Genomic DNA, 10,728 nt, shown 5'->3' with positions numbered 1-10,728 from the left:
ACTCTGGATGCACAGTGGAAGTGCACTCTGGATCCACAGTGGAGGGACACTATGGATGCAAAGTGGGGGGAATGCTCTGGATGTACAGTGGAGGGTCAATCTGGATGCAAAGAGGAGGGACACACTGGATGCACAGTGGTGTGAATTTCCAGGTGTACAGTGATGGGGGTCACTGGAAGCACATTGTCAAAACACTCTGGAAGCACAGTGTCAAGACACTCTATATGCACAGTGGCGGGACACTCTGGATGCACAGTGTTGCGAGCTCTGATTGCACATTGCCAGGACACTCTGGATGCACAGTGGCGGAACACTCTGGATGCACATTGGAGGGATACTCTGGGTGCACAGTGGGGGGTGACACTTGTTGCACAATGGTGGGAAGTCAGGATGCAAAGTGGAGGGAGACTGTGGATGCACAGTGGGGGGACACTCTGGATGCAAAGTGGAGGAAGAATCTGGATGCACGGTGGAGGGGGTATCTGGATGCAAAGTGGAGGTATTCTCATGATGCACAGTGGCAGGACATGCTGGATGCACAGTCGCCCGACCCTCTGGATGCACAGTGGTGGGACACTCTTGATGCAAAGTAGTGACTCTCTAGATGCACAGTTGTGTGAAATTCTGGGTGTACAGTGGGGGGAAACACTGGATGAACAGTGGAAAGACACACTGAATGCACAGTGTCGGGATACTCTGGATGCACAGTGGCGGGACACTCTGAATGCACATTGCCAGGACATTCTGATGCACAGTGACGGAACAGTCTGGATGCACATTGGAGGGACACTCTGGATGCACAGTGGAGGGAGACTCTGGATGCACAGTGGTGTGAACTCTTGATTCACAGTAGAGGGACACGCTGGATGCACAGTCGCCTGACCCTCTGGATGCACAATGGTGGGACACTATTGATGCACAGTGGAGTTACACTCTGGATGCACCATGGAAAAAGATTCTGGATGCAAAGTGCTGTGAAATTCTGGATGTATAGTGGGGGGACACACTGGAGGCACAGTGGCAAGACACTCTGGATGCACAGTGTCGGGACACTCTGGATGCACATTGCAATGACACTCTAGATGCACGGTGCCGGAACACTCTGGATGCACATTGGAGAGAGACTCTGGGTGCACAGTGGGCATAGAGTCTGGAAGCACAGTGGTGGGAAACTGTGGTTTCACAGTGGGGTAGAATCTGGAAGCATGGTGGAGGGGCAATCTGGATGCAAAGTGGAGGGACTCTCTTGATGCACAGTGGCGGGATACAGTGGATGCACAGTGGCGGGACACTCTGGATGCTCAGTAGGGGACACTCTGGATGCAAATTGGCAGGACACTCTGAATGCACATTGCAAGGACACTCTAGATGCACAGTGCTGGAAAACTCTGGATGCACATTGGAGAGACACTCTGGGTGCACAGTGGGCGTAGACTCTGGATGCACAGTGGTGGGACACTGTGGTTGCACAGGGGGTAGAATATGGATGCACGGTGGAGGGGCAAACTGGATGCAAAGTGAAGGGACTGTCTTGATGCACAGTGGCAGGACACGGTGGATGCACGGTGGCGGGACACTCTGGATGCTCAGTGGGGGACACTCTGAAGCATAGTTTTGGGTCACTCTGGATGCACTGTGGTGGGACACTCTGGATGCACAGTACTAGAACTCTCTGAATGCACATTGCCAGGACACTCGGGATGCACAGTGGTGGAATGGTCTGCATGCACATTGGAGAGGCACTCTGGGTGCAAAGTGGCGGGACACTCCGGAAGCAAAGTGGAGGGACACTGTGGATGCACAGTGGGGGGACACTCTGGATGCAAAGTGGAGGGAGAATCTGGATGCACGGTGGGGGGTATCTGGTTGCAAAGTGGAGGGACTCTCTTGATGCACAGTGGTGGGACACACTGGATGCACAGTTGCCAGACCCTCTGGATGCACAGTGGTGTAACATTCTGATGCAGAGTGGAGTGACACTCTGGAAGCACAGTGGAAGCACACTCTGGATGCACACAAGTGTGAAAATCTGGTTTTACAGTGGGGGGGGGGGACGGACACTGGATGCACAGTGGCAAGACAGTCTGGATGCACAGTGTCGGGACACTCTGGATGCACAGCCACGGTACACTCTGGATGCACAGTGGTGGGGCACTCTGAATGCACATTGCCAGGACACTCTAGATGCACATGGCATTAACACTCTGGACGCACATTGGAGAGACACTCTGGCTGCACATTAGGGGTAGACTCTGGATGCACAGTGGTGGGACACTCTGGATGTACAGTTGAGGTAACTCTGGATGCACAGTGGAGAGACACTATGGATGCAAAGTCGGGGGAAAACTCTGGATGCACAGTGGAGGAGCAATCTGGATGCAAAGAGGAGGGACACTCTGGATGCACAATGGTGTGAAATTCTGGATGGATATCCGGGGGACACACTGGATGCACAGTGGCAAGACACTCTGGATGCACAGTGTCAGGACACTCTGGATGCATAGTGGCAGAAAACTCGGAATGCACATTGCCAGGTCACTCTGGATGCACAGTGGGGGGACACTCTGGATGCACATTGGATAGATACTCTGGGTGCACAGTGGGGGTAGACTCTGGATGCACAGTGGTGGCACACTGTGGATGCACAGCGGGGGGACTCTCTGGATGCAAAGTGGAGGAAGAATCTGGATGCACGGTGGTGGGACAAGCAGGATGCAAAGTGGAGAGACTCTCTTGATGCACAGTGGAGTGACACTCTGGATACATAGGGGAAGTACACTCTGGATGCTAAGTGGTGTGAAATTCTGGGTGTACAGTCGGGTGACACACTGGATGTACAGTGGCAAGACACTCTGGAAGCACAATGTCGGGACACTCTGGATGCACAGTGGTGGAACAGTCTGAATACACATTGGAGGGACACTCTGGATGCACAGTGGAGGGAGACTCTGGATGCACAGTGGTGGTAACTCTTCATTCACAGAGGAGGACACTGTGGATGCACATTTGGGGGAAACTCTGGATGCAAAGTGGAGGGAGAATCTGGATGCACAGTGGAGGGGCAATCTGGATGCAAAGTTGAGGGACTCTCTTGATGCGCAGTGGCGGGACACGCTGGATGAAGAGTGGCCGGACACTCTGTATGCACAGTGGTGGTCACTCTGGGTGCACAGTGGTGAGTCACGCTGGATGCACCGTGGTGGGACATTCCGTATGCACAGTGGTGGGAACATTGGATGCACATTGGAGGACACTCTGGATGCAAAGTTTGGGGAAAATTCTGGATGCACAGTGGAGTGGCAATCTGGATGCAAAGAGGAGGGGCACTCTGGATGCACAGTGGTGTGAAATTCTGGATGGATAGTGGGGCAGCACACTGGATGCACAGTGGCAAGGCACTCTGGATGCATAGTGTCGGGACACTCTGGATGCACAGTGGCGGGACACACGGATGCACATTTCCAGGACACTCTGGATGCACAGTGGCAGAACACTCTGGTTGCACATTGGAGGGATACTAGGGTGCACAGTGGGGGAGATACTGGTTGCACAGTGGTGGGAACTCAGGATGCAAAGTGGAGGGAGAATCTAGATGCAAGGTGGAGGGGGAATCTGGATGCACAGTGGTGGGACACTCTTGATGCACAGTGGAGTGACACTCTGGTTGCACAGTGGAAGTGCACTCTGGATGCACAGTGGTGTGAAATTCTGGATGTACAGTGGGGTATACACTCTGGATGCACAGTGGGGGGACACTCTGGATGCACATTGGAGAGACACTCTTGGTGCACAGTGGGGGTAGACTCTGGATGCACAGTGGTGGGAAACTGTGGATGCACTGTGGGGGGACACTCTGGATGCAAAGTGGAACAAGAATCTGGATGCACAGTGGTTGTGCAAACTGGAAGCAAAGAGGAGAGACTCTCTTGATGCACAGTGTAGGGACACACTGGATGCACAGTGGAAGTACACTCTGGATGCTCAGTGGTGTGAAATTCTGGGTGTACAGTGGGGGGACACACTGGATGCACAGTGGCAAGACACTCTGGATGCACAGTGTCGGGACACTCTGGATGCACAGTCGCGGGACACTCTGGATGCACAGTGGTGGGGCACTCTGAATGTACTTTGCCAGGACAATCTAGATGCACAGGGGAGGAACACGCTGGACGCACATTGGAGAGACACTCTGGGTGCACAGTGGGGGTAGACTCTGGATGCACAGTGGTGGGACACTCTGGATGTACAGTTGAGGGAACTCTTGATGCACAGTGGAGGAACACTATGGATGCAAAGTGTGGGGGAAACTCTGGATGCACAGTGGAGGGGCAATCTGGATGCAAAGAGGAGGGGCACACTGGATGCACAATGGTGTGAAATTCTGGATGGATATCGGGGGGACACACTGGATGCACAGTGGCAAGACACTCTGGATGCATAGTGTCAGGACACTCTGGATGCACAGTGGCAGAACACTCGGAATGCACATTGCCAGGTCACTCTGGATGCACAGTGGTGGGAACTCTGGATGCACAGTCGAGGGACACTATGGATGCAAATTGGGGGCAACACACTGGATGCACAGTGGAGGGGCAATATGGATGCAAAGAGGAGGGACACTCTGGATGCACAGTGGCTGGACGCTCTGGATGTACAGTGGCAGGACACTCTCGATGCGCAGTGCGTGACACTCTGGATGCACAGTAGTGGGTAACTCTGGATGCACCATGGTGGGACATATTGGTTGCACCATGGTGGGAACACTGGATGCACAGTGGAGGGACACTATGGATGCAAACTGGGCTAATACCCTGGATGCACAGTGGTGGGACACTCTGAATGCACATTGCCAGGACACTCTGGATGCACAGTAGAGGGACACTCTGGATGCATGGTGCGGGAAACTCTGGATGCTATGGGGAGAGAGACTCTGGTTGCAAAGTGGGTGGATACTCTGAATGCACAGTGGAAGATCGCTCTGAATGCACAGTGGTGTGACACTCTGGATGCACAGTGGTGGGACAGTCTGGGTGCACAGTGGTGGGACACTCTGAATGCACATTGCCAGGACACTCTGGATGCACAGTAGAGGGGCACTCTACTGTGGGTTAGGGTTAGGGTTAGGGTTAGGGTTAGGGTTAGGGTTAGGGTTAGGGTTAGGGTTAGGGTTAGGGTTAGGGTGCATCCAGTGTGCCCCTCCTCTTTGCATCCAGATTGCCCCTCCACTGTGCATCCAGAGTTTTCCCCACACTTTGCATCCATAGTGTTCCTCCACTGTGCATCAAGAGTTCCCTCAACTGTACATCCAGAGTGTCCCACCACTGTGCATCCAGAGTCTACCCCCACTGTGCACCCAATGCGAGAACCTCTGGATGCTATGGGGAGAGAAACTCTGGTTGCAAAGCAGGTGGACACTCTGGATGCAGAGTGGTGGATCACTCTGGATGCACAGTGGTGGGACACTCTGAATGCACATTGCCAGGACATTCTGGATGCACAGTAGAGGGGCAGTCTGGATGCACAGTGCGAGAACCTCTGGATGCTATGGGGAGAGAAACTCTGTTTGCAAAGTGGGTGGAAAATCTGGATGCACAGTGGAGGCTCGCTCTGGATCCACAGTGTTGGGACACTCTGGATGTACAGTGGTGGGACAGTCTAGGTGCACAGTGGTGGGACACTCTGAATGCACATTGCATGGACATTCTGGATGCACAGTAGAAGGGGAACTCTGGATGCATGGTGCGAGAACCTCTGGATGCTATAGGGAGAGAAACTCTGGTTGCAAAGCAGGTGGACACTCTGGATGCAGAGTGGAGGATCACTCTGGATGCACAGTGGTGGTACACTCTGGATGCACAGTGGCACGACATTATGGATGCACAGTGGCAGGACACTGGATGGACAATGGCAGGACACTCTGGATGCACAGTGGCGGGACACTCTGGATGCACAGTGGTGGGACACTCTGAATGCACATTGCCAGGACACTCTGGATGCACAGTGGTGGGACAGTCTGGGTGTACAGTGTTGGGACACTCTGAATGCACATTGCCAGGACATTCTGGATGCACAGTAGAGGGGCACGCTGGATGCACAGTGCGAGAACCTCTGGATGCTATGGGGAGACAAACTCTGGTTGCAAAGTGGGTGGATACTCTGGATGCAAAGTGAAGGATCACTCTGGATGCACAGTGGTGGGACACTCTGGATGCACAGTGGCATGACATTCTGGATGCACAGTGGCGGGACACTGGGTGGACAGTGGCAGGACACTCTGGATGCACAGTGGGGGACACTGTATATGCACAGTTGTGGGAAAATCTGGAATGCATTTTGGTGGAACAGTCAAGATGCACAGTTGACGGACACTCTGGATGCACAGTGGCGGGACACTCTGGTTGCACAGTGGGTGATGCTCTGGATGCACAGTGGTGGGTCACTCTGGATGCACCGTGGTGGTACAATCTGGATGCACCGTGGTTGGAATTCTGGATGCACAGTGGAGGGGCACTATGGATGCAAACTGGGGGGACCACCCAGGATGCACAGTGGAGGGGCAATCTGGATGCACAGTGGTGGGACACTCAGAATGCACATTGCCAGGAAACTCTCGATGCACAGTGGCAGAACACTCTGGATGCACATTGGCGAATACTCTGGGTGCACAGTGGGGTGACAATTGTTGCACAGTGGTGGGAACTCAGGATGCAAAGTGGAGGGACACTGTGGATGCACAGTGGGGGGACACTCTGGATGCAAAGTGGAGGTAGAATCTGGATGCACGGTGGGGGTGTATCTGGATGCAAAGTGGAGGGACTCTCTTGATGTACAGTGGCGGGACACACTGGATGCACAGTTGCCAGACCCACTGGATGCCCAGTGGTGTGACATTCTTGATGCAGAGTGGAGTGACACTCTGGATGCACTGTTGAAGTAACTCTGGATGCACATTGCAGTGAAAATCTGGTTTTACAGTGGGGGGGACACTCTGGCTGCAAAGTGGAAGGAGAATCTGGAAACACGGTGGAAGGGGAAGCTGGATGCAACGTGGTGGGACTCTCTTGATGCACAGTGGCAGGATATGCTGGAAGCAAAGTGGCGGGACCCTCTGGATGCACAGTGATCGACACTATGGATGCAAAGTGGTGTGTCACTCTGATGCACCGTTTTGGGATACTATGGATGCAAAGTTTGGGGAACATTCTGGATGCACAGTGGTGTTAAATTCTGGTTCTTATGTGGGGGGACACACTGGGGGCACAATGGCAAAAGACTCTGGATGCACAGTGTCGGGACACTCTGGATGCACAGTGGTGGGACACTCTGGATGCACAGTGGTGGGACACTATTGATGCATGGTGCGGGAACCTCTGGATGCTATGGGGAGAGAAACTCTGGTTGCAAAGCGGGTGGACAATCTGGATGCACAGTGGAGGATCACTCTGGATGCACAGTGGTGGGACACTCTGGATGCACAGTGGCAGGACACTCTGGATGCACAGTGGTGGGACACTCTGAATGCACATTGCCAAGACACTCTGGATGCACAGTGGTGGGACAGTCTGGGTGTACAGTGGTGGGACACTCTGAATGCACATTGCCAGGAAATTCTGGATGCACAGTAGAGTGGCCCTCTGGATGCACAGTGCGAGAACCTCTGGATGCTATGCGGAGAGAAACTCTGATTACAAAGCGGGTGGACACTCTGGATGCACAGTGGAGGATCACTCTGGATGCACAGTGGTGGGACACTCTGGATGCACAGTGGCACGACATTATGGATGCACAGTGGATGGACACTGGATGGACAGTGGCAGGACACTCTGGATGCACAGTGGCGGGCACTGTATATGCACAGTTGTGGGACAATCTGGAATGCATTTTGGTGGAACAGTCAAGATGCACAGTTGACGGACACTCTGGATGCACAGTGGCGGGACACTCTGGTTGCACAGTGGGTGATGCTCTGGATGCACAGTGGTGGGTCACTCTGGTTGCACCGTGGTGGTACAATCTGGATGCACCGTGGTTGGTACTCTGGATGCACAGTGGAGGGACACAATGGATGCAAACTGGGGGGAACACCCAGGATGCACAGTGGAGGGGCAATCTGAATGCGCTGTTGCGGGACACTCAGAATGCACATTGCCAGGAAACTCTCGATGCACAGTGGCAGAACACTCCAGATGCACATTGGAGGAATACTCTGGGTGCACAGTGGGGGTGACAATTGTTGCACAGTGGTGGGAACTCAGGATGCAAAGTGGAGGGACACTGTGGATGCACAGTGGGGGGACACTCTGGATGCAAAGTGGAGGTAGAATCTGGATGCACGGTGGGGGTGTATCTGGATGCAAAGTGGAGGGACTCTCTTGATGTACAGTGGCGGGACACACTGTATGCACAGTTGCCGGACCCACTGGATGCCCAGTGGTGTGACATTCTTGATGCAGAGTGGAGTGACACTCTGGATGCACAGTGGAAGTACACTCTGGATGCACATTGGTTTGAAAATCTGGTTTTACAGTGGAGGGGGACACTGGATGCACAGTGGCGAGACACACTGGATGCACAGTGTCACGACACTCTGGATGAACAGTGGTGGGGCACTCTGGATGCAAAGTGGGGTCTCTCTGGATGCACAGTGGGGGGTCACTCTGGATGAACCGTGGTGGGGCACTCTGGAGGAACAGTGGTGGGAACTCTGGATGCAAAGTGGAGGGACATTATGGATGCAAATTGGGGGGAGCACTCTGGATGCACAGTGGAAGGGCAATCTGGATGCAAAGAGTAGGGACACTCTGGATGCACAGTGGAGGATCATTCTGGAAGCACAGTGGTGGTACACTCTGGATGCACAGTGGCACAACATTCTGGATGCACAGTGGCGGGACACTGGATGGACAGTGGCAGGACACTCTGGATACACAGTGGGCGACACTGTATATGCACAGTTTTGGGACAATCTGGAATGCATTTTGGTGGAACAGTCAAGATGCAGAGTTGCAGGACACTCTGGATGCAGAGTGGTGGGACACTCTGGATGCACAGTGGCACGACATTATGGATGCACAGTGGCAGGACACTGGATGGACAATGGCAGGACACTCTGGATGCACAGTGGCAGGACACTCTGGATGCACAGTGGTGGGACACTCGGAATGCACATTGCCAAGACACTCTGGATGCACAGTGGTGGGACAGTCTGGGTGTACAGTGGTGGGACACTCTGAATGCACATTGCCAGGAAATTCTGGATGCACAGTAGAGTGGCCCTCTGGATGCACAGTGCGAGAACCTCTGGATGCTAAGGGGAGAGAAACTCTGATTGCAAAGCGGTTGGACACTCTGGATGCACAGTGGAGGATCACTCTGGATGCACAGTGGTGGGACACTCTGGATGCACAGTGGCACGACATTCTGGATGCACAGTGGATGGACACTGGATGGACAGTGGCAGGACACTCTGGATGCACAGTAGCGGGTACTGTATATGCACAGTTGTGGGACAATCTGGAATGCATTTTGGTGGAACAGTCAAGATGCACAGTTGACAGACACTCTGGATGCACAGTGGCGGGACACTTTGGTTGCACAGTGGGTGATGCTCTGGATGCACAGTGGTGGGTCACTCTGGATGCACCATGGTGGTACAATCTGGATGCACCTTGGTTGGTACTCTGGATGCACAGTGGAGGGACACAATGGATGCAAACTGGGGGGAACACCCAGGATGCACAGTGGAGGGGCAATCTGGATGCGCTGTTGCGGGACACTCAGAATGCACATTGCCAGGAAACTCTCGATGCACAGTGGCAGAACACTCCAGATGCACATTGGAGGAATACTCTGGGTGCACAGTGGGGGTGACAATTGTTGCACAGTGGTGGGAACTCAGGATGCAAAGTGGAGGGACACTGTGGATGCACAGTGGGGGGACACTCTGGATGCAAAGTGGAGGTAGAATCTGGATGCACGGTGGGGGTGTATCTGGATGCAAAGTGGAGGAACTCTCTTGATGTACAGTGGCGGGACACACTGGATGCACAGTTGCCAGACCCACTGGATGCCCAGTGGTGTGACATTCTTGATGCAGAGTGGAGTGACACTCTGGATGCACAGTGGAAGTACACTCTGGATGCACATTGGTGTGAAAATCTGGTTTTACAGTGGAGGGGGACACTGGATGCACAGTGGCAAGACACACTGGATGCACAGTGTCGGGACACTCTGGATGAACAGTGGTGGGGCACTCTGGATGCAAAGTGGGGTCTCTCTGGATGCACAGTGGTGGGTCACTCTGGATGAACCGTGGTGGGACACTCTGGATGCACAGTGGTGGGAACTCTGGATGCAGAGTGGAGGGACATTATGGATGCAAATTGGGGGGAACACTCTGGATGCACAGTTGAGGGGCAATCTGGATACAAAGAGTAGGGACACTCTGGATGCACAGTGGCGTGAAATTCTGGATGTACAGTGGGGGGGACACTCTGGCTGCAAAGTGGAGGGAGAATCTGGATGCACGGTGGAAGGGGAAGCTGGATGCAACGTGGTGGGACTCTCTTGATGCACAGTGGCAGGATATGCTGGAAGCAAAGTGGTGGGACCCTCTGGATGCACAGTGATGGACACTCTGGATGCAAAGTGGTGGGTCAATCTGGATGCACGGTGTTGGGATACTATGGATGCAAAGTTTGGGGAACATTCTGGATGCACAGTGGTGTT

Source organism: Carcharodon carcharias, chromosome 15, assembly GCF_017639515.1.
Source record: "Carcharodon carcharias isolate sCarCar2 chromosome 15, sCarCar2.pri, whole genome shotgun sequence".
NCBI classification, from domain to species: Eukaryota; Metazoa; Chordata; class Chondrichthyes; order Lamniformes; family Lamnidae; genus Carcharodon; species Carcharodon carcharias.
Note: the sequence above shows the minus strand (reverse complement) of the source record.